General features: G+C 43.6%; 1 protein-coding gene across 4 annotated transcripts in view; it reads left to right on the forward strand.

Annotated features, from left to right (window-relative positions):
* Window positions 1-24,165, forward strand: part of SERTAD2 (SERTA domain containing 2) — a 93,309-nt gene that overhangs the window by 53,411 nt on the left and 15,733 nt on the right. The window contains exon 1 of one of the 4 annotated variants that reach the window (XM_074947165.1): window positions 18,102-18,189. The exons of the other annotated variants lie outside the window; for them this stretch is intronic. The gene's annotated coding sequence lies outside the window, so the exon portion shown is untranslated. Of the gene's footprint in view, window positions 1-18,101; window positions 18,190-24,165 lie in introns of those variants that run through there. 4 annotated transcript variants of the gene reach the window in all.

Consider the following 24,165-nt stretch of genomic DNA (forward strand, 5'->3'; position numbering starts at 1 on the left):
CAACAGTCTGGGCTGACGACCTAATGCATAGCCACATGGGAGACCAACAGCTTCCCTACCTTTGGACAGGAAGAGCTGAAATAATGAGCAACTACATTCTCTGAGGCTTGGGGCGGGAGGCCCAACTGGGGACACATTGAGAGTGCTTCCTAGTCCGTCTTGAATACTGTGTGCCGATGTGGTCGCCCCATCTCCAAAAAGGATATATTGGAATTGGAAAAGGTTCAGAAAAGGGCAACAAAAATTATTCGGGGTGTGGAACGGCTGCCATATGAGGAGAGATTAAGGAGACTGGGACTTTTCAGCTTGGAAAAGAGACGACCTAAGGCGGGATATTATAGCAGTCTATAAAATCATGACTGATGTGGAGAAAGTAAATAAGGAAGTGTTTATTTACTCCTTCTCCTAACACAAGAACTAGGGGTCACAAAATGTAATTAATAGGCAGCAGGTTTAAAACAAACACAAGAAAGTGTTTTTTTTTTTCATGCAACGCACTGTCAACCTCTGGAACTCCTTGCCAGAGGGTGTTGTGAAGGCCAGTATTGTAATGGGGTTCAAAAGGGAGCTAGATTGATTCATGGAAGATAGATCCATCAATGGCTATTAGCCAGGATGGGTAAAAATGGTGTCCCTAGCCTCTCTTTGGTGTCCCAATCCTAGCTGGGATTGGGTGACAGGGCATGGATCACTTTATGATAACCTGTCTGTTCGTTCCCTTTGGGGCACCTGCCATTGGCCACTGTCAGAGGACAGGATATTGGGCTTGATGGATCTTTGGTCTGACCCAGTATGGCCGTTCTTATGTTCTTCAGTCACTTCATTTCTCTTTGCCTCAGTTCCCCATCTGTACAATGGGGTTAGTCCTTCCTTTCTCCTAGCCTTTGTCTTTTCTGTTTAGTTTGTAATCTCTGTCTCTTAGAGTAGGTCTACATTGCAACCAGAGGTGTGACTGAAGAAACAGGTAGACGTACCTGTACGAGTACGTTTTAAAATAGTGATGGGATGGGCATTGGCACTGGCTAGCAACAGGAGCGCATACCTGGTGTCCCCAACTTGCCTGTACAACCCGTACCAGTGGATCTTTGCTGCCATTTGTAGCCATGCTGGTATGGCTATACCTATCCGTGCTGTGTTCACACCTTGGATTACAATTTAGACATACCCTGTCTGTACTGTGCCTTAACACAAGTCCCAGTTGTCTTGGGGCCTTTAGGTGTTAATGTCACGTCAAACAGCCATGTGGGACTGCAGTCAGCACCCTCCCAACTTATGACTTGGTTTTCCTCCAGCCCTCATGTACAGCAGAACCTCAGAGTTACGAACACCTAGGGAATGGAGGTTGTTTGTAACTCTGAATAAAACATTATGGTGGTTCTTTCAAAAGTTTACAGCTGAACATTGACTTAATACAGCTTTGAAACTTTACTATGTAGAAGAAAAATGCTGCTTTCCCTTTATTTTGTTGTTAGTTTACATTTGACACAGTACTGTACTTATTTGCATTTTGTTTTGTTCTCTGCTGCTGCCCAATTGTGTACTTCCTGTTCCAGATGAGGTGTGCGGTTGACTGGTCAGTTCGTAACTCTGGTGCTCATAACTCTGAGGTTCTACTGTATAGCTAACACACATCCCAGTAGCTTCCTGACCGTTACCACTCACTCCTCAAGCTATGGCAACTCTTTCACTTGTTTGTGGGGATTTGTGAGCACCAGGAAAGGAGGGGGTAGGAACAAATGAACACAAGAAAATGCAGTGTATTTCTCAGACTGCCTAAGAGCTAAAGCTGGGTGAGCCCTGCAGAAAGCAGGTTCTTTGGTGGAATGAGGGAGAGTTAAAACCCAGTGGGAATGATTTGGCATTTGGGCCAATGCAGTATAACAAAACGTACCTTAAGAAAATAAAATCCAGAGTGGCTTTGACCACTTATGGGGCTTTGGTAAAAGCAGGCAGGGAGGGAAGGCAGCCAGACTGCTATCGTCCCTCTGACTGATTCGTGGTTTGATTTGAACTGAACTTGCTTGATGAGAAAGTGCTAACTTCTGGGCCATTCACACCACTAGGGTGCAACTTTGCAGGCTGTGGATAACTGAGTTTGTCTTGAGCTTCATCCACTGGGTCTTGACATGTCAGCCAGCTTGTACACCCCAGCAGGCGTTGCACTCACGCATGTCAATCACACATGCCCGGCAACAGCTAGGGATGTAGCAGAAAGCCGGCTGGCAAGCCAGGCAGGCAGAGCTGAATGACAGTTCAGTGAGCAAGGGAGGGCCCATGGGCAGGTAGGGAACTTAATCTCTGATCTGGCCTGCTGGTGTTGAGTCGGCTAGGATCATGAATGGGGAATCAGCAATATGACACTGGCTAGCTGGCTGGTTTTGTGGGTGATGGTGACAGACGGGCAGACACAGTGACCCTGTAAACGGAGGAACTTATCCATTCTCCTAGTTTGTTGTTGCTCTTTTCTACTCTAGATTTTACCTAGCTACTTCCATGGCTCCTAACATCATAGTATTTCACAACTGTCTCTCTCCTCCTATCTTCTGATGCTAATTTCCCTTCTTCCCAGTTTCATAACATCTGGGGGTGGGAGAGAAGTCACGCAGCCCCTCTAGAGCAACGTTAAGGGAGGTGAGGTGACTCACTCTGTCTGGTCTCCTGCTGCTGCTGCTGAAAGAAACACGACTGACCTTTTTATTTTTTTTTATTTTTCAGTTGTAAACAAATAAATAAAAATGAGTGTTTATTCCCTCCATCTAGTTACAAGAAAAGGGTTGGAAACGTTAGCAAAGGGATGTAAACATTTTCTAAATCACGCACCATTTATATGCTGAAACATCACTGCTCTTTAATTTTAGAACAACATTGTAATGTGTTTCTGTGACTGGGGTGTATTTTGAATGTCTGTGAGATAATGAGATTTGTCAAATAAAGAGCTTGTCTTTCATTTCTGTTCAAACTCGGCCTACTGTCTCCAATGAGTGGAGTTTCGCTCAGTCTTCAGTGATCTGTAAGCTGGATCACAAAACCACCACACGTAATTCATAATGGCTGGTAGCCGTTGGATGCCATGGAGACAAGAGGTCTACAATTGCACTGGTAGGGAGGTTGTACTAACTCTTGTGCCTAGTCAGAGCAGTCTGACCAGGGCAGAGTAGGAAAGCTTGTGGTCACTACAAGGTTATTGTGGGAAGCAGCTGATGTTGTGGCTGCCTTCATGAAACTTGGACTGTTTCTTAAGAAAGAAAGAGAGAAATCTTCTCTAATACGAACAGTCCCTGAAAGACAAGGTCACAAAAATATGAAATGTGTAATAATTAAGATAAGTGCAGTTGCTACAATAATACTACACAATACAGTGACTATTTCAATTATTATCCTTATTATTTTCGACTCCCGTAAGATGTTAGAAAGCTTTCTAACAACACTCTCTCTCTCTCTCTGTCATCCTGTTTTTTTTAATTCATCAGTATCCTGCTGTATGCATCCTCCAAGCAGGTAGGAGGATGAGTCGGAGGTGGATGACTGTGTTTTGTTGGAGCTTCACTTAATGCACGGTGGGGGCTGAGGAAAATGAAGCTAAATTACGCAGATGCTGTAGGCACATATAGCACGCCACATCACTTGTGAGCATGACTAGAACTGAAGATGAATCATGGCAGTTTTAGACATTGTGTGTGTCAGTGTATGTGGGCTGAAATATCACTGAAGTATAGTACTTGTTCAAAAGTCAGATAATCAACTGAAATAGTTCTAGTATTTCAGCCAACAGCTGAGAGCTTATAAACTTTGTGCATTTGCTGCTGGATACTTGTTTGTTTAGCTTTTCTTCCTTTTGAAAGTGCTAGAGTCAGGTCCGATCACTACAGCAGTGACCACCACGGCTTCTCGATAGTTGCAAAGACCATGGTATCAACACTCTGTACACCTTTTTTTAGGGTTCGTAACACAGCCACAAAATTTCATCCCAGGCTAAATCTCTACATACAGAATTTTCAGCCTAAGAGCCAATTTCTGTTTACAAAATAAAATTGGTTTGACCTTTCTGTAAATTTTTAAAGAAGGCGGGGGGGTGGGGGAAGAAAAGTGAGCTTACCAATTCAGACTGACTTCTCGCAGTTGTATGACTCAAACCAGGCTTTGAGTTCTAAAAACAAATTTGTTTTGGGATTAAGTTTAAAATGTGGTATAATCGCACTGGCATTTTGAAGTAAAAATGCTTGAGATATATAACCCTAAAACGTGGTTTCTAAATACGTACAATATTTACAAATTGTAACAATGTCCTAAAGATGCCTAAACATATGATAGCTAGCAAATAATATGCATTTTAAAACTATCTACATGTTGGCACAATTGCTCTGGGGGGACAACTGGGTCAATCATCCATATATTTGTATGTCTCACAGTATGCATGGTTATACATGGGGACCGATGCTGTAACCTTCACTCACCTAAGTAATCCTTATTCCCACGAGTAGATCCAGTGGAGTAAATGGTACTATTTGATGAGTGAGGATTACATTGCAGGATTGGGTCCTTAATCTTTTGACTTGATTCTGCCATTCGGTGAGAAATCAAATTTTTTTTTTTTTTTTTTTTTTTTTATGGAGCAAAGTACTACTGTACTTGACTAAAGGTGGTAGATTTGGGTCCTAAGTCCATAACAAATACATAAAATAATTCCAAGTGTCCTCTAAGTTCCAAAATATAGTCCATCAATGCAACGCCTGTTCAGCTCTGCCAGTCCTGGGGCTCTTCTTCAGTCCCAGCCCGCTGTTTAAGGTCTTCTAGCTGGAGTCCGTCCCTCCTCTTCTCAGCAAGAACTCCCCAGTATTCCCACCTGGAATCCTTTCTTCTCCAGGAAAGGATCTAACAACCTCCTGCTGCCCATTGCTCTCCAGCTTTGAGAAGTGAACAGTCAAAACCCTCTACTGTTCTGGCCCTCAGCCTTCTTCAGCTGTCTGGCTCTGGCTTCCAGGCCCAAGCCCTTCTCCCAGTCAGGGTCACTTGCAGGAGCCTCCTGCTCGCTGCCACAGCTTCCTCTCCTTTTCACTGTAGCTTCCTGCCGCTCTTATAGGACCCCGGTCCTTCATCAGGCCACACCAAAGCTGTTAATGTGGCACAGGTGGGCAGGAGCAGTTCCTTCTTAAAGGACCCAGTCCAGCTTGTGACTGCATGATAATCCACCTTTTAGGTCAAGAACCTTATTTTTCTGAAAGGAAATTTTAGTTTAAAATCTCCTCCTGACAGAGAAGATTGTACCTTCTTTTTTGAGGCTGGGAACAGGAAACTTCCACTAACTAACTAAGAGCATACGCATGTGTACTCAAACCCCACTACCCCAAATCCTAGTACATTTTGCAGCCAGGATGTTAACATGAACAGAGTAAGTAAATGAAAATTGAAGGACTTTGAAAAATACAGAGTATTGACCCAGGTCTCCTTAATGGCTCTGTTATGTGAATATGGAGATAGTTAGTTAGTTATTTCTGAATGCGTATGATTTGTATAAATTTTCTAGATGCAGTTGGCTAGATGTCAGTACCTCTGCTAGTGCGGGATTTTGGCTGTAGAGTTTTCGTTGCTCTCATTAAAGTTAGCGCTAACTTTTGCTATGTATATTCCTCTTCGTTTTCTCACCCCATCAGTGTGCACAGGAAGGGAAATTTCCTACTTGTAAGTTGGATTTTCTTATTTCATTATATTGGAGCCCTGAGGGTCCTTCCTCATTTTGCTCCCATTCTGTACCCCAGCATATTTTTAGGGTTTGCATCCTGGTCATCCTTCTGGCTGAAGACTTCTGCAAGATTGGGTTCCTTCCAGACCCCATTAATGCTGCTTGTTACTGTGGGGCAACACAAGGCACTCCCTTTCTGGACTCCTTCCTGAAGAGACTGAGCACTGGATCTACCACAAATCCAGCCCCAGCCAGCTTTGGAAACAACAAACCAGGTCTTCCACATAGCAATGTAGAGAACTACTTCTGTTCCACAATTGGGCCAGGCTGAGCTGGACTTCTTTGAGTTAGGGCTTGTGTACATGAACATTTAGTTTGTGGCAAACTGGAGTGTAAATCTACTCTGCGCTGACGGTCCTTGTGGACCCTGTTGCTGCACACTAGCAGTTTCTTAATGCACTTTGATTTAGTCACATTTCAAAGTGGGACTAAATCAAAGCACGCAAAGGAACTGTAAGTGCATGTCAATAGGGTCTATGCTGAAAGGTAGTGGGCTAGTGCAGCGTAGACCCCAGCTTGCCATGAATTAAATGCTCGTGTAGGGAAGCCCTCAGTCACCCTTCCAGAATTCTTCCATTTCAACTGACTCATGCAGATGGGATAGCTCTTCTCTGCATTTTTCTACAGAAACATCAAACTGGAGGCTTGACAGAATGGGGAACCTCGAGGAGTTGTCAGTGTGAAAATCTTCCCCTCCTGTCAATCTGTCTAATTTGTAGAATGAAGGCCAGAGTAGCTGATCAATCTGGACTGGTTAATCTGAATTACAGAAATGTGCTGTAAAAAGAATCAGTATGAATGTTTCCTTTCCCCCCCAGAATATGTAGACTCAGATTTGTATTGTTTCTTGTGCTACTTGAAGGGCCAGATCCTGGTAACGGGTAGTCTCATTGAAGGGAACATAGCTTGGTGAAGAAGCAAGCAACTAAGAGTGTTTCCAGGGTCAGGCCAATAACATCTAATTTAGAAGTAGATCATTCTAGATAAAGACCTAAACTGTTAAAAATGGCGGGTGACTTGTGGTGTTCTGATTTTCAGACAGCAGGTGCCCCACACTTTCAGAAAGTCAGGCACTTGTAAAATGTCTCTGACTGAGAACAAGTCCATTTTGAAAACCTTGTTCAGGAAACTTTTTTAGTAAGTAAAGATTTTAGACGTACTGTGCATGAAACAAAAGGCTGTTGTGAGCTCTGTACAAGAGTTGGTGAGAGTTTGTATTCTGCCCTTTTTTCTGTGGGAGTTATTTCCTGTTGTTGACTAGAATTCTTTATTTAGAACCACCTAGCTACTGAATGACTGCAAGCTAGCAAGAAATTGTGTGATTAAAACTTTTTAAGGCTTATTTCAAAAAGATCTCCCTGTTTCAATTTACTTAGGGTGAAGATTCACTCAGTAAAGTGGGAGACAACTCACATTCCCAAAGATCAAGACAACAAATGCATTTTTTTCTCCCTCCAAAAGAGACAGCTAACAAAAAGCAAGCAAAATGTGTTGGAGTTTTAGAGGTGTTCACCTGAACATCATGGGGGAAACAATATTATTTAAAAGCAAATGTGTTTTTAAAAGAAAACAAAACCCTAGGTTTCCCTTTTAAATTATAAATAAGCTGTCTGGAACGTTAAGGGGCCAGCAAGTAGTGCCTGCCATTTTTAGGAGACAGCCTTTTTGATTGACACCATAACTACTTATGTTAGGAATACAGTACTTGCACTTCTTGAATCTCAACATATCAGGTGAGAGAGAGTTTCCTTCTGGGGGAGCTACCAGCATGTGGGATGTTTCTGAGCACTGACCGGGGGTGGGGGAGGGTGTACTTGAAGATGTGCCTTGCTTCTACTGTTATCACTGTGACCTTGGCTAAACGTTAGAGTAAAGGGAGTTTGCAGAAGAGAACATCAACAAATATTTAAACTAAAGGCTAACAGAAATCCTTTTAAAATCCAGAGCCATGTGGGGAAATCTGCATGTGGAACTCATTGCCACAGTTTTAGCAGTACTCAAGAAATGATGAGATACTTCTATGAATGATTTAGAACATCCACTGTTACATTAGATAGGTTAATAAAAGGATATAGTCAGTCATGCTTCAGCACAGAAACCAACCACTAACTGACAGGTGTTAGAAGAAACTTCCCCTGCAGGCATGTTATTCTATAATTGTTCATTACAGGGATTTTAGCACTTTACAGTGAAGCATCTGATGCTGGCCACTGTCAAGGATTGGCTGTTGGACTAGATGGACTATGGGCCTTATGGCAATTCCTGTGTTTGCATTAAGAAATGAGCTTAGACAGAAACTGGCTTATAAAGTTATTCCGCCAAATACAATTCATCTGTTCATGAAAGAGAGAAGATCTCGGGGCCTGGCCTCCTCTTTGCACTGAAATATCCACAGTAGGAGGAAAAGCCGGGTGGGAAACTCTGGTTTGCCTAATGGAATTTCCTTCCCATTCTCCTTTCCCAGGAGCGCAGCTGGGAAGCCCCACCGAGCCTAGCCAGGCTGCAGACTGGCAGGTACCAGGGTTGTGACTCCTTCGTGTTTTCTGGGCTGACTCCTTTCGTCTGGCATAATGGCTCTGCCTTGTCATTGGCTCCCTCCCCGCACCAATGTCCTGTATTGCCTCTCCTTTTCCTGCTCCCATGTGGTTAGAAAGCGCAGAAGCAGGAGTTAATGCTACTTGAAAGCTGTATAGCTTTCAGCTCACTCAGAGAACGCCACCAGGCTCAGGGAGGAGCATGCCGCATACAGCAGCTGCTTCCCCAGCTCCATGCCATCCTGCCTCAGTAATATCCCCTTTCCTTCCTCTGAATCCCTAGTCACAGGCTATGACAGCAGCGGGGTGGGGATAAACGGAGCACAGCTGCCTCTCCCCACTTCCACGCCCCCTACCAGATTCTGGTGGCTTTAGCTTCCCTCTGCTAGCACAGGTGGAAAGAGTGGGAGTACATGGCCCTTTGTGTTAAGTTTCGGAGTCTCTACTGCTTGTGATGGACATTGATTCTTGAGTCTGTCCGCAAGGCTATTACATTTTACCTCTAAATTAGAAATAGTGATTTGTAGAGCTTTCAGTCTTCCGTTCTCCTGTTGTTGTCCTACAGATGGAGAACTGCCCTCTTGTTCACTTTGTACTTGAAGTGGGAAAGAATTAGAAATTATGAAAAGAGAAATATATAAATTTTATTATATATGTAGTCCTTTTTATTTAATTATTTAGACAGTAATGTGTTAATGACCATTACAATGATGATTTCAGGTGGTGCTGGGTGTGCAAATGTCCCTTCCACAGACTAGTAGCTATTTACCTGCATATACAGTACTGGATTTTGCTGACTCTTCTTCTCACTAACACAGCTAAATCTAATGAGGCCAAGTGAGTCATTACTGTAGTTGTAGTCAGTAAAGAATCGGACATGATGCTTTGTTTGCTTATATGGTTTTCAAAGATTGTACTTTTTTTTTTTTTAAAGGGAGGGAAAGTGAAACACTTAGAAATGTAATTTAATGCATTGGTTCAATGAGTTTAGGCTCCGTCTGCCGTGTAGTTGTTTGTAACGGAACAGAACAGCAGTGGGAGTTTATGCTACATCTGATCTCGTGCTAGTTGCTGTCAGACACTTTTTCCTCTAAATTTGGTGGTGCAGATTCAACTTCTGGTTTTTTTGTTTTGTTTTTATAAGGGGAAGCTGTGTAGAGCAGGGTTTTTCAACCTGTGGGTCGGGACCCAAAATTGGGTCGATAGAATGTTTCAAAGGGTCTTGTGGCAGCTCCTGTCCCACGGGGCTAGCTGGGCTTGCCTCCCTACTCCAAGCATTGCAACCCCTGGGGTCCCAGTGGCACTCAGGTTCTGCCCAGCCATCATGAGGATGGGAGTTCCAGGTAGGCTAAATCTGAGTGAGTAGCACGGCAACCCCATGAGCCAGGTCACAATTCCCCTCTCACAAATTTGGTCCAATCAAAGGGGCGTCAAATTTAACCAGCGCTGTGCAACTCTAGAGGTTGCAACACCCAGAGTGGAGAGCCGAGCCAAGCCCAGCCAGCCCCACAGCACAGGAGCTGCCCCTGTGGGGTGAGTGCTGGGCAGCACCCAACCCCTCCTCCCTCCCCCAGGGTGGGCAGGATCCTACCATAGCCCCACCCCAGACTGTTTACTGGGTTGCAAGAGGCCATAAACATTTACAGGTGGGTCCTGAGCCCAAAAATGTTGAACCACTCGTGTAGATCATTCACTGTTTGATCAGACCCTCTCATGTTTGCATGATATAGTTTTTTCTTTTTCTTTTTGCACTTTTTTTGTGGTGGTGGGAGGCAGGTTATATCATTACACATTTGGGTTATTAATAAAATGCCTAAGTATCAGTCAGTTGGCACCTCCTTGAATCTGTACTCCCTGTGATGTTTCCTAAAGTTTTTAATGAGGTGCCAAACTTCAGAAATGCTATGAAAGCTTAGCTTGATGTACCATTGGTGTTTTTTTATAAGCCAAAGTAGGTAGAAATATACTCATCCATTTTGATGTGTACATGCATATGCATGTTTACATGTAAACTAGACTGAAATTTATTCTTCGGCACAAGCACATTCGTAGCAAATATAAACAAGAGCATGTTGGAACTCTGACAGTATGGGTTTAAATGAGTTTTTCAATCCATATCAGCATCTAGGCTTTATCCTTATTATGACTGAAATTGCACAAGCAACAGTCACTGCTATCAATAAATGTGAGCCAGAGCATTTCCCTCTGAGCCATGCTAGCCAAATCCTGCTTGTGATTACCTATCTGGTCCTATACATGCTAAAAAATTTATGGTATTCAAGCCCTGTTTCATGGTAACGACCCAAATATGTTATAACATGTGTGGTCTTGCCTGTGTAGAAAGAACCAAACTGTGTTTTAATACGTTATGGATCTGTGTTGGGTGCATCTACACTAGTAAATGTGTCTCTGTATTACATCACTGTGGAAATGACTTTATTACAAGCATTCTTACTACAGATTTTTTTTTTTTTTTTGCATCTGCAGAGCTTGCTGTTCACTAAGTTATTGAAGTTTAGTCAAATTTTCATTATGAACCAGAAGTGAATTATGCATCAACAAAACTGAGTGTGGTTGCCTTTTTTACTTACAGTGTGTTAGCCCAACAGTGTCTGTAATCAGCAGTACTATTCACGCATCGGGGCATGCTCGGAACTAGAATTAGTGGCCCAACTCTGCTGGCTTTCATGGAGTTCAATCTCTTTATGGTTAATTTGGCCCACAGACTGATTGCTTCCTCTGGTGTTTTCCCACCATTTCTGTATTTTTATTTAGAGGTGTATTCCTTTGTTTTACATTGACCCATCTAAGGACTTCTTCTGTATTGCTATTTTTCCATTTCTTTAAAAAAGTGTCTTAAAAAACCTCACTTGTGTTTTCAATCTTGTCCAAAAATTGAGAACTGAGGGGGAAAAAATTCCTTATAGCACCAAATACTGTTTGAATTCAGTTCACTACAAAATCATTCAGCGAGAATGCTGTTAACGACTAGACTTGTAACTAGAATTACCTGATGAAATCTCCCAAAATACTAGTATCCAATACATTTTTAAAATAGGTAGAGGATCACACTAGAAATGTAATAAACTTTTTTTATTGATTCTTTTTGAAAAAGTAAAAGATGTTGACGTTCAAGTTAATATTGCAGCCTCAATAATGCTGTTGTTTCCTAAACAGCACGCATCTTGGTATTCATATGTTACCGATCAGTTCATAATAGTCTAATGAATTACTTCAAGAAGAACCAAAAATCTGTAGCTATAAACACCATAACACCTGGATTCTGGGTAAGGATACCAGTGACAGGCTTGCTGCAGCAATCCTTACTCCGGTGAGTTTTGCCTAAGTAAGGAGTTCAAAGGTGAGCCTTTTAATGGTAACGTTATGCTAATGCTTCAATATCAAATATTTGGAAGTGTAAAAGAACCTGATCTAGCCTGTGGATGTTTTTACCAATCAAAGCAACAGCGTGAGGCTATGCTTGGACTCAGTTGTAGTAAACACAATGCAGGCTATCCTCATGTGGTATTCGTGTTCATGTTTAGTAGACTTGTTCTTATGCCCTGCATCCAGACTAGGTCTGCATTCAGTCAGGTTAGCAGCAGTGCCTTCTGGGAAAACCATTGCTCACACCATTCCAAACTGTGGTGCACTGTGGGTGATTATTAGCTGCCCTCTGGGAGGACTTGTGCATGCCCGGGAGGATTATGGTCAAACTTCCAGAATTCATTCATGATCTAGAAGCCTCCATTGACTTATTTCCCTGTTCAGCAACACCTGGCTCAGTCCCCAGCTGTTTCTACGCTAACCAACATAATCTAGGCCAGGGGTGGGCAAACTTTTTGGCCCGAGGGCCACATCTGGCTATAGAAATAGTGTGGTGGGCTATGAATACTCACAAAATTGGGATTGGGGTGCGGGCTCTGGCTGGGGGTGCGGGCTCCGCGGTGGGACCAGAAATGAGGAGTTCAGGGTGTGGGAGGGTGCTCCAGGCTAGGACCAAGGGGTTCGGAGGGCAGGAGGGGATCAGAGCTGGGGCAGGGAGTTGGAGCATGTGGGGGTGGCTCAAGGGTTCATGTTCTGGGCAGCGCTTACCTCAAGCAGCTCCCAGAAGCAGTGGCATGTTCCCTCTCCAGCTCCTACACAGAGGCACAGCCAGGCGGCACTCCTGCGTGCTGCCCTGTCCGCAGGTGCCGCCCCTGCAGCTCCCACTGGCTGCAGTTCCTGGCCAATGGGAGCTGTGGGGGCGGTGCTTGGGGCAGGGACAGCTGTGGAGCAGAACCCCCTGGCTGCCCCTATGCATAGGAGCCAGAGGGAGGACATGCTGATGTTTCCAGGAGCTTTGCAGAGCGGCTCCCGATCCTGCTCCTCGGCTGGAGTGCCGGAGCAGGGCAAGCCCCAGAGCCTGCTCCCCACAGGGAGCTTGAGGGCCAGATTAAAATGGCTGGTGGGCCAGACGCGGCCCGTAGGCCGTAGTTTGCCCACCCCTGATCTAGGCGAACCTCTTGTAGGTGTTGTGGAGAATGAGGGAGTTCTGTGTAGTGTTTTTCACAAATCTCATTTGCCCCTTAGATTATCTATTTGATAGCAACCTGCTTGAATGGCAGGAGTTAAATCAAAGGAGGCTGTAAAGGGGGAAACCAATCCACAGGAAATGAAACAATGACAAAGATAAAAAGCTCTTTGAGGAAACAATGGGGGGCGGGGGAGCTATCAGTTGGGGAATACCCCAGCCGGCTCCATCCAGACTAGAGTGGCTGGCTCTTTCCAGCATCTTTGAGGTTTAGGATCCCATTTGATCTTAGGCTCAGCTTTGGAAAGAGGGGTTGAGTGAGTGGCCGAAGGCTACCCAGGGAATGTCGGTGAAAGCTGACCGCTGACTGACTCACAGAGACGGGGAGCCTGCTGCAGTAGGATAGGCTGCTTCTCCCTGCTAGAGACAAAGTTAACTGGGCTGAGGGAAACTTGCAACAGTTGGCAAGGAAAGTTGAAGGTATAACTTAAGACCCGTGTGTGGGCCTCTTATTGTTTTTTCCCCTTTGCTCTATATGTTTTGAGGAATAAAGAAGGCTTTGTTCTGAAGACACCGTGTCTGTCTGTGTCACTGCAAACTTAGACTGTCACACGCTCCTGAAAGGAAAGTATTACAGGTGCCAAAACCAAGTTGAGCCTGTGTTGTTAGCATGGTTCAGAACCGAGGGGCTGACATCCAGAGTGGTTATGCTGCATGGCTCCCCTCTGAGTGAGGTGCAGGAATCTAGTGTAGTCCCTTAAGCAACGTACTTCAGAGGGACTGAAAGGGGTCTAAGGTGGAGTTCACCGTAGAGCCATAATAGCGGGATCTGGTCAGTTTGGTGATCTTGGGGCAGTGGAGTTTTGTTACAGAGAAGCCACATTCACAGTGTGGGACAGCCAATGGTAGGCTAATCTGATAAACGTAGTGTAACCTTTGTGCACACTGGCAGTGACGTATTGACCTGACATAGTGGAGCCTAAAGGCTTGTCTACACTATCCACTGGATCGGTGGGCAGCGATTGATCCAGCGGGGGTCAATTTATTGTGTCTCTAGTATAGACACGATAAATGGCCCGCTGAGCGCTCTCCCGTCGACTCCGGTATTCCACCAGAACGAGGAGCGCAAGCGGAGTCGACGGGAGAGTGTCTCCTGTCAACACACCGCAGTTAAGACACCGCGGTAAGTAGATCTAAGTATGTAGACTATTCAGCTATTCACATAGCTGAAGTTGCGTATTTTAGATTGACCCCATGCGGTAGCGTAAACAAGCCCTCAGTTATGCTAAAGCTCCTAGGCTACATAGCATGTGTGACTACACTCAGTTGGGGGACTCTTGTGCACAGACGCAGGGTGTACTAAATTCCCACTGGATGCAACAATTGTGTTACAACATGACCAAAAAACCTCTCATCAAGAAAAGTCCAGTGGGGTCACTCACTGTAATAAGCAGAAGGGATCTGATTTTTCTTCAGACGGGTGTACATTGGGAGCAACTCCATTGAAGTCAGTAGCATTATACCAGTTTAAAAGTGATATGAAACGGACTCTGGCCCCATGCCATGCAATATATAACCGCAAGACTGGACCCTTAGATATCAGAACCAAACTCAACTGCTTCTTTAGCAAATGTTTGTTGTAGCAAACTCACTGGCGTGCAGACACTGTAAGTTAATTGTAAACTTTGAATTCCAAGGTACAACAGCCTCTGTTGTCTGAATGTATCATATAGGCAACACACTCGGCGCCAGATTCTACTCTTAATTACACCAGTGTAAATCTGGAGTAACTCTGTTGAAAGTAATGGAATCACTCCAGATTTCCACTGGTCTAACTAAGAGAAGATTTGGGCTCAGTGGAATTACTCCAAAATTACACTAGGCCTAACACATATCAGAATCTGGCCTCCCCATTTATAGAGGAGTTAATCACCTAGTGTAGGAGTAGTATAGTAGCTGTTATAGCACCCATTATGTGCCTTGACGTTTTATGAAAGATATTGGAGAAAATCTATTCATAATACTGTTTGAAATGTTAAATCTAACAATTATTGTAGGCCAAATCTGCTCATACTTTCTCTAGTGTAAATCCACTGAAATCAAAGGGTTACTCAGGATGTTCACTGACGCAACCGAGAGCAAAATCTGGCCATAAAATTGAGTAGATGTAGCATGTAAAAATTATTTTAAAATATACATAAAAATCTTTAGTGGCTTATGAGAATGCTGAAACCTGCCCAAGTCTTTGCTATATCACAGTTCAGTTCAGAAATAACATTAAGTTACTTTTTTTTTTTTGCCTTCAAGAAAAGATTTGCTTCCTTATCTGCTGGATAGTATCCAGCCATCAGAAAGACTACTATTAATTTTTGCCTGCTTCCGATCAATTCATGAGCCACTTATCAAAATTCAATAAATGGTTCATGAATTGCTTTGCAAATCTGGTTGAGTGCTACCTTTGTATCCCAACAGGAGATCATAGGTATTATTTCATTTGCTTTCCTCAAAATGAGAGGCTGATTGTGAGGGAGGAATGGGAAAGAACACTAAGATATGAGGAGGCCTCCAAAATACACAGCTCTGGTGGAAATGGACAAGCGCCAATGCTTCAGGTCTAATATTTTTGTAATGGTGTATGCCATAGTCATATGAAGTGGAGTAGCATCTAAAAGACTAGAAATTTAAAATATAAATTACCTGTCTTTTTAAATTATAATTTTAAAAATTTGTAAAATCAGTAGTGGTTTCTTATTGTTTTGGTAATTTTCATTTTAAAATGTTTTGACTTTGTGGATTTTATGTGCATGCAGCTTCCAGTTAAATTCAACTTTTTTCGAAAGTATGCTTTTTTTTTCCTCAGTGCTCTGGTTGAAAATTGCAACAAGACCATAAATTTGATTGATTGCAAATCATTACAGAACATTTTGAATATAATACCTAAACTTGTCTTGATCTTAATGAGTAATAATCTCCTTTATGTTAGGTCTTCAAGCTTTATTGTCCCAAAGTACTGGTTTAGTGGACCAAAATGATCTGAGATGCTTTTGGGGTTGCAGCCAAAATGTTAAGGTGTTTGTATTGCCTTTTATAATAGTGTCTAGAAATACATTTTAAAACATAATCATTTAGGTAACTTATAACAGTCTTTCTCTGCAGATAACACATGGTTCAAAATCCCCCTCCCCCCCAGTCTTTACGCATTTGAACACACCCATTTGGCCTAATTTTGTGCATGGGCATATACCTGTAAAGCCGAATTTAGAATCTAGGATTCTATAGAGAGGAGAAAAATCACTGTTGTGATTTTATTTATTTATTTATTTATTTATTACAACAGAAAAATCAATTCCCAGGTTAAAAAAAAAAAATATTTCCAAGATGAGAGAGAACAAGTGTGCACAGTTTTCTCTGCTAATTTAATTAAGTCTCTTTTAGTTTGTTTTTTAAACCATGTAACCCTTTTTTGGAAAGGTGAGGTGTTGAAGGGTGGGCACTGTAACACCGAGAGGAAGTCTGTGAACTAAGAATTTAATAATAATCCAAGCACTGCCATTGAGTTGCTGTGTTGTCTTGTTCATATGATTTAATTTCTCTGTAATCTGTTTCCCCTTCTGTAAAATGGGTGTAATACATAATTAACTGCACAGGACTTCATTAGTCGGTGTTTGTACAGTGCACTGATCAAGGGGTAGTAACGTTAGTTAATATTATCACTATTTTTCTATTCATAGAGGGGGATGTGTGTACCATGTTTTTCTGTTTGTATAGTTTTGGTTTTTCAAAGTTTTGTATTGTAGCTTCTAAAACACGTTCTTAACTCTGAAATAGAAAAGATAAGGGTCCAGGCTAGTGGTTCTCAATAGGGTACCGCTGGGGATGCGTAGAAGTCTTCCGGGAGTACATCAACTCATTTAGATATTTGCCTAGTTTTACAACAGGCTACATAAAAAGCACTAGCGAAGTCCGTACAAACTAAAATTTCATACAGATGCTGACTTGTTTATACTGCTCTGTACACTTACTATATGCAGAACTAGAAATACACTATTTATCTCACTTGGTTTATTTTATAATTATATGGTAAAAATGAGACATGCAGTTTTTCAGTGTAATTTGCTGTGACACTTTTTTGTATTTTGATGTCTGATTTTGTAAGCAAGTAATTTTTTAAGTGAGATGAAACCGGGGGGTGTGGTATACAATACAAATCAGCCTCATAAGTGGCATACAGTAGTCCAGAAAAGTTGAGAAGGACTGGGCTAGGCCAGTGCTTCCTTTTGCAGCCCACAGACAGGCTGGATGAAAGCTTTGACTTGGGGGGAGGAGGGGGGGTGTATCATCAGGACATTGCTGACACGTTTCTAGAGAGCTCTGAGGTTGCAAAGAACCTTTCCACAAGCAGAAGGTCGCTCCCAAGCCCCCTGCTTGTGTTTTGTTTTTTTTCCTGGTGCATCCCCAACTCGCTGGGCTTTCTCCTGGTTCACCTCCCCGGGGGAGCGCCTCGCTGTCTCCGGGGCTGGGAGGGGTTTCTAGCCGCTGCGTGGGGAACCCGGGGAAAGTGCAGCCCGACTTCGGCGACCACTCGGCCCCGCCTCTTTCTGCACATGCCGGTGAGCGAGGCCGGGCAGCGCTCCAGCCAGCGCCCGCCCTGCGAGCTGCGGGGGCAGGCCCCCAGCTACTATCCCTCCGGCGGAGCCGCCTGCCGCCGCCGCAGGGACTCGCGGCGCTCCCGCCCGACTCGCTGACCGGTCCCACGCTGCCGGAGAGCTCGGATGCTTCTCATAGTTGTGGTTGCGCTGCGCTGGCCGGCTGCGCGCCAGCCCCCCCCCCCTTTTGTCCCCGCCCGGGGGGCCGCTGCTCCCCCCCCCCCCGCCGCCGCCGCCGCCGCCGCCGGGAGAAGCCGCCCACACCCCGGCAGGTGCCCCCCCGGCGTGCGGGGGCTGCCGCCGGCGGCCAGCCTCTCCCGGGACAGCGGCACGCGCAGGCGGCGACCCCGGGGAGCGCAGCTCCGCCCGGCCCGGGCCGCCGCCGCCTCCCCAGCCCTGTTGCGGGGGCGGGCGGGGGCAGAGACTAGCACCGGGGCGGAGCTTCGCCGTGAGCCCGAGGGCAAGGGGCTCGCCCCAGCCTCTCTCGCTCCTCGCGTCACTCTCCGTGCATGGCAAGTGCGGGGCGCACGGGCTGCTCTCCGCCCCCCGGCCTGCCTCCCTCCTCCATTGTATACTGCTTCGTGAGCGCGGCGGCGGCGGCGGCGCGGAGAAAGCCGCGGCTTAAATCCTCCAGCTGCCCCCGCCTCCCGGCCTCCCGCCCGCCCCCAGTCCCCGCCAGCCGGCGACATATGGAGCGGGTGTAGCCGAGGCGCGTGCGGACCCTGATGCTCTAGTTCTCAGGTGGAACTGCATGTGGTAAGTTCAACTCATTGCGCGGCGGGGGGGTCTTTGCTGTCCAGCTGCCGGGGGCTAGAGGCGGCTGGGACTGCAGGTGCTGGTGAGAAAAGTGTGTGTGTGTGTGTTGTGGGGGGTGTCGATACGCAATAACACAATGACACTGGTGCTGTGTCTACAAACAATCGATTTCCCTTGGTTAGCACCAAAGACAAAAACTCTGCAAGAAGTCGGGTGGGGGGGTTTAGCCATGAGTCCGGTGCTTTTTGCATTATTTGTAACCCTCGGGAGCGGGGATCTCCCCCTTCCGGAGGCGGCTGGGCTCTGAGCGGGATGAGCAGAAAAGAGGATCCTGTTAAAAGGACTGTCTCCAAATGTGCAGAATGTGTGTGTGTGGTTTAAATGCGTACGTACTTTCTCAAGGGGGGGTTGTTGGGCAGCGCTCTGGTAGCGCTGCGCGTTAGTGTTCCCAGAGCCATGTTTACCTCCAACTTGCAGAAACAGTCTCTGCTGTAATAACTTTCCGTATGGGCCGGAGAGCGCTGGACACCGGCAAGGGACAAGGTGCAGTGGAAGCTGCGTCTTGCAGTCTGCCCCCCACCTTTCTTCCCTCCCTTCCCCCATTGCTTTCAGACCCTGGCAAACAGGACTTGGGAGTCCCACTGGAAGTGTGTATCTTTGCAGGGCAAACTAAAGGGCTTGGGGGAGGGTTCTGAATCTAGAAGACCTTAGATGTGTTGGAGCTGAAATGACTTACCCTGGTGGAGGCTCTGCTTGTCCCAGATAGGTTACAGAAGAGCTGGATTATTCCATGCTTGGTGTCTGTGTGGCATCAGGACAGGGGGTTATTGTGTCTTTTCATCGAGCAGCAGTGTATTTACGTTTTTCCTTGATAAAAGCAATGCCAGCAGAAGAAAAACATGCGGGGGGGGGGGTTAGAGAACAAGATTCAGGCACGTTTTAGAGGTAATATCAACACATCAAGGAATACACAGATTTAGGGAATGTTGGAAACATTTTATTCAAAGCAAGAATTATTTTATTCTCTTGCAGTGCCCATTGGCTTTAAAGTGACTTCTGCTTTATTTGCATGAGTGTTTTGGGATTTGTAAAAGTAGATTCCTAGCTGTTGGGGTATCCTGAGATTTTAGCACCACTTGTGTGTCACTCACTGGTTTTTCTAGAAACATGAGTCTTTCAAGGAAAAGGCATTCATTTGTAGTGCATATTACATGCTGTAGTTCTTGTATTTTGTGAGGTTTGTATTATAAAATGCAAGGAGATTTTTGGTACGAAGTACCAAATTGTTCATATGCAGTTATGGAGGAGCCAGGAGTGATTGATTACAGTTTGGACTCCAGTTCTGATCAGCTGATGGTGCAAAATGAAACTGCCAGTTTCAGTTCCTACCCAGGTGGAGGTTAGTGCCTTTACAAAGTTGTGACACAGAAAGTGATATGAGTTGCTGCGCCTGGCAGTCCTGGTTCGGAGGAGTCCAAAGCAACAGTCAGGCACCCCTCACCCAGGGCCTATCTATTGTGTATTGAAATCAATGGACAGACTCTCTCACTGACTTCAGTGGATGTTGTATTCCGCTCCAGCAGAGTACCTGTAATCCTCACAATGCAGAGGCCTGATTCTCCCATCATACCAATTTTACATGAGTGTAACTCCAGTTAAGTAAATGGAGCCACTTCTGATTTTACATGGGTTAAAGTGACAGAAGAATCAGGTTCATAGTTTGTCTTTTCAGCGTGCAGAGATTTACCTGCATAAAACTCCCTACATCCAGATGAAGTGTATAGAGAGTATAGAAATTGTACACAAGGGTTGTGTGAACCCTACCTAGCTTTCTGATCCAGTGTCATTAGGATTTTCACATGGTAAAGTAATTGCATAACTAATTGAGTTTTCTTATAACTTGCTGCTTAACATACATATATTGCTTTATAAACTAAGCAGTTGATTAGGTAGGCTAATTAAAAGTAGCTCTTCCTGCTCACAGTAAAAGTGATACTTTTTTCATGCATAATAAAACAAGCTTGGTGTCTTCTGAACCTAATTTACCTTTATGGGCTAGTATTAATACTGTCACTCCCTTTATTAGAGATGGAAGGAGGATTAGTAACTTGTGGTGCCAGACAGGTACATTAGAGCATGTATCCTAGGGAACACTTCCATTGTCCAAGCAAGAATTGCAGCATCTAACATAACAGCTGCAGTTTCCTCCATTAGAGCCTGATTCTACTTCCCTGTAAGTCAATAGCAAAACCTCCAATTGTCTTCAGTAGAAGCAGAATTACGCTCTTTAGAGAATGAAGCTATTCCTTGTGCTTCTTGAAGTACTCCTTTTGATTTTCATGTCAAGCTGATTTTTATTCACTCTGAAGTTGTTTAAAAAACAAAAGAAACTTCTTAGCCTAAACATATGTAGGTTTGTCTTTATTTAAAACAGTTACAATATACAGAATTAAACAGGCGTATATGCTGATTTATTGTGAAGTGTAACTGTGTTCCTTAGACATCTGCTATTCTTATCATGATTTACCCAAAAGATAAGATGAGTTTTTCACAATGCTTTTGGTGGAAGTAATACAAATAACGGAGAAGACCCAAGTACTGAAAATGACTTCTTAAAAGACATCACACAACTGGGCACAATGTACTAAAAGCAGTCAGCATAAAAACTCAAACTTTATAGTGTAGGTTGACATTTTCTTTAAGTGAAGTTTCACCTCCATTGGATACATCAGATCTTAGTAGTATCTAGTTGAACTACTTTGCTAACAATTAATGAGCCTTTTTTTTCCTGAGAATCGTTGATCTAGAAACCAATTTAGAATGTTTTATATTTCACACTGATGTATAATGCTTTGCCATAGTCCCTGATTAGGAGTGCTGAAGTAAGGCAGGGTAATCCAGAGTTTTGAAGACCATTTTTGCGTTTAGGTAACACATACTAAAGTGTAGCTTTTCACAAAAGAGAACGCATCCCTTCAAAAGTATAGACAATCGTCTGAAGACCCACTTACTTTTATAAGTTCTGTTTAATGCAGGTATACTTTCTTGTGAGTTAGTTCATGTTTGTAAGCCTGGCACAGAAGGAGACCGTTTCAGTGGCAACAGTTTCTTGCATCCTCCCCCCCCGCCCCCAATCAATCTGTGCCAGAAACAGCAGACTCTGATTGCTGAGTCCAAAGATCATGAATGCCCTAAAAGAAAAGAGAGCAAGGTCCAGTTTAAAGGGAAGGCAGCTGGTAATAGGTGCAAATACTTAGTGTAGCTGAGCCTCCCACTAATTATTAGTTTATAAAAAGTGGAATCTGCAAATCCTAAGAATGGTAGGTGTGTTGGTGTGGGGGTTTTTTTTTTTAATAGATGCAATTGACACATTTCTACCAATAATTATTTTACAAGTCCACTGATCAGTCAGGAAGAGTGTAGCTGCTTCTGAACAGAAGGGCCTGCTTCTCCTATAATTTATCTGTTATAAATGAAGTAAACTTTAATGTTTGCCACAACTGAGGTATTCCTTTTTTGTTTTGTTTTTTCAGCATTACCAGTGCAGTCAGCAAAAAATAATATGTAATGTAAATGGAAAACAAACTGTTACCGCAACATTCAGATTGCAGTGTCACTGAAAAGTCCAGGGAAGCCAAATTCAAAGTGACTGTACAGCCCTTAGATTGTAAGCATTTTGTGGTGGGGTGGTCATTTTGTTCTGTATTTGTATAGTGCCTGCCACAAGGGGGTCCAGGGCAATGACTGGGGTTCCTGGGCACTACCCCAATGTAAATAATATGTGCATGTAGGTAGGTAAATTACATGGCTAGATTCTGCTCTCTGTTACACTGGAGTAACTCTATTGAAGTCTTTGAGCCAGAACCTCAGTCCCATTACAGCCCCGTTGTGCCTTTTGGAAAAGCTGGAATGGTCTCTAGTATTGGGCTTTGGAGTTCAGTTTTTACATTACTTTAAGTGTCATATGTCCCATTCTGTGTAATCAGTGGGAGCCAGATCCTACTTGTCTTACTTACACATCAGTGAATGAGCCGGATCTGGTCCCATTTCCTGTGTTTCCTGTTAAGAAAAGAACAGCATAAGAGAAGTGTTACTACATATATAAAAATTATATGAAGCAGATACAAATGCATGATAGGAATCTTTAAAAACTGCTGTTTAAAAAACGGAGTGACACAAAATTGTACTGATTTGATCAAAGGAATTTTGAATTGGGTAGGTTTAGACCCTTCCTTCTGTTTGACACGTGTTCAGTCACTACAGTATTTAAGTGAAGGATTTCATTTCCTCAGATTTAATACCTGACAGGATTATCTGTAACAAGCAAAACATTTTTCTTTGAGCCATGATTTTCAATCCATGGCAAAACAATCGTGCTGTAGGATCCAAACAGACTTTCCACTGAAATGTGATTTGTATCTACGATTTGCTAATATCCAACTTTTTCTTAGCGTTTCACACTGCTCTTTTTGAAACACTCTTTCCCTTCCAGAGGAGGCAATAAGGTGGTTGAGTGAACTACACTATAGAAAGAAACGCCCATGATTGGCGGTAAACTATGCGGATATGTAGGGGTGGGGGTTGGAAGGAGTGTGGAGGGCATATTCGAAGCAGACCGTGCAGCTGCTGCAGCAGGTCTGACTAGTTTTAAATGCCTAGAGGCAGCTTTGTCTTAACTGTAGGTAGCTGCAAAAATGAAGTTCTTAAATATAATTTGTAAGTATGGCAACATCTTCCTGTGTTCTCATGCACTCATATTTTTCACAGGTGCTAAGGGGTAGCCCCTCCCCCTGGAAAAATATTTGTTTCTTTAAAATATATAATATTTGTGTATTATTTTAAAAGATACATTTTTCTTTTATTAGAGTAAGTCTCTTTAATTCATCATAAAAAGGAGACTCTGGTATGCATGAAATCCACCTGAGTGTTTTCAATAGTGGTAACTTTTGTTTCCGTATTGCATTGAGTGGGTGTGTGTGTGTAACAATCTGCAATATTTAAGCATTAACTCTAGTGTGATTTGCTGCAAATCAACCCTTATCCCCTTGCCTTTCCTCTCACCAAGAGCAGTAACTTATATCACTGACTGTCAGAAGGGCTTTGAGCAGAGCTACTTTAGTACCCCACCCTCCCGTGGGCCCAGTAATTTTGCTTCTGTTACCCTCCTGCGATCAGATACATCGCCTCTGTTACTCTCCAGCCCTCATATATTTGGGAAATTGGTGCTTCTAAGATTACACACACACTCATTGCACAAAATATTGCAAATGTACAGAAGGGAATATTATACCTTTTTGTATTTTTAAACTTAAGCCTTGGTTATCTGGTGTGTTGCCCCAAATGTGAGTGCAAAAAGACATGCACAATACAGAGTTGCTGTGTTGGGTTTTTTTTTTTTTTTTTTCCTAGTCACTGTAACTCTGAAAGAAAACTAATGTAATGTGGAACTTTGGCTATGGTGTATAATTTGTGTCTGGCTTAAAGGGGAAATGCAACTTAGAACGCTTTCTCTTTTCTTTTTATTCTGTTCTTCTAACATTACTTTTCTGTGAAATGTGGGCCAGCTTCCCATCCCCCAAATGCGCACACAGTATCAGTGTTTAAATTACAGTATTCCAGGCTAACTGACCTGCATTAGCCAGGCTTTTAAATATGGAATTGATCCTAAAGTGTGCCATAAAATAGAAGTGTTCCAAAATAGGATAATTGGATAAAACCATGTAGGTCTAGCATGACCATTTTTTCCTGAGGATTGAGGATATTAGCCCTTTAATTACTGGACATTATGCAGCTCAAGTGGGTTAAGATTCATAATTCTACTATTTTTGTGTTTTTGTTTTTGTTTTTTTAGTTATTCTGACTGTGGAATCAAACAGATACCATGAAAATTAAATCTCTCTGCCTCTTACTTGCCGTTGCCATAGGTTCATTATAGTTCAATGATAGCCAAAGTTCCCTTTATCAGCTTTCAGAATT

The sequence above is a fragment of the Natator depressus genome, chromosome 3 (assembly GCF_965152275.1).
Source record: "Natator depressus isolate rNatDep1 chromosome 3, rNatDep2.hap1, whole genome shotgun sequence".
Lineage (NCBI taxonomy): Eukaryota > Metazoa > Chordata > Testudines > Cheloniidae > Natator > Natator depressus.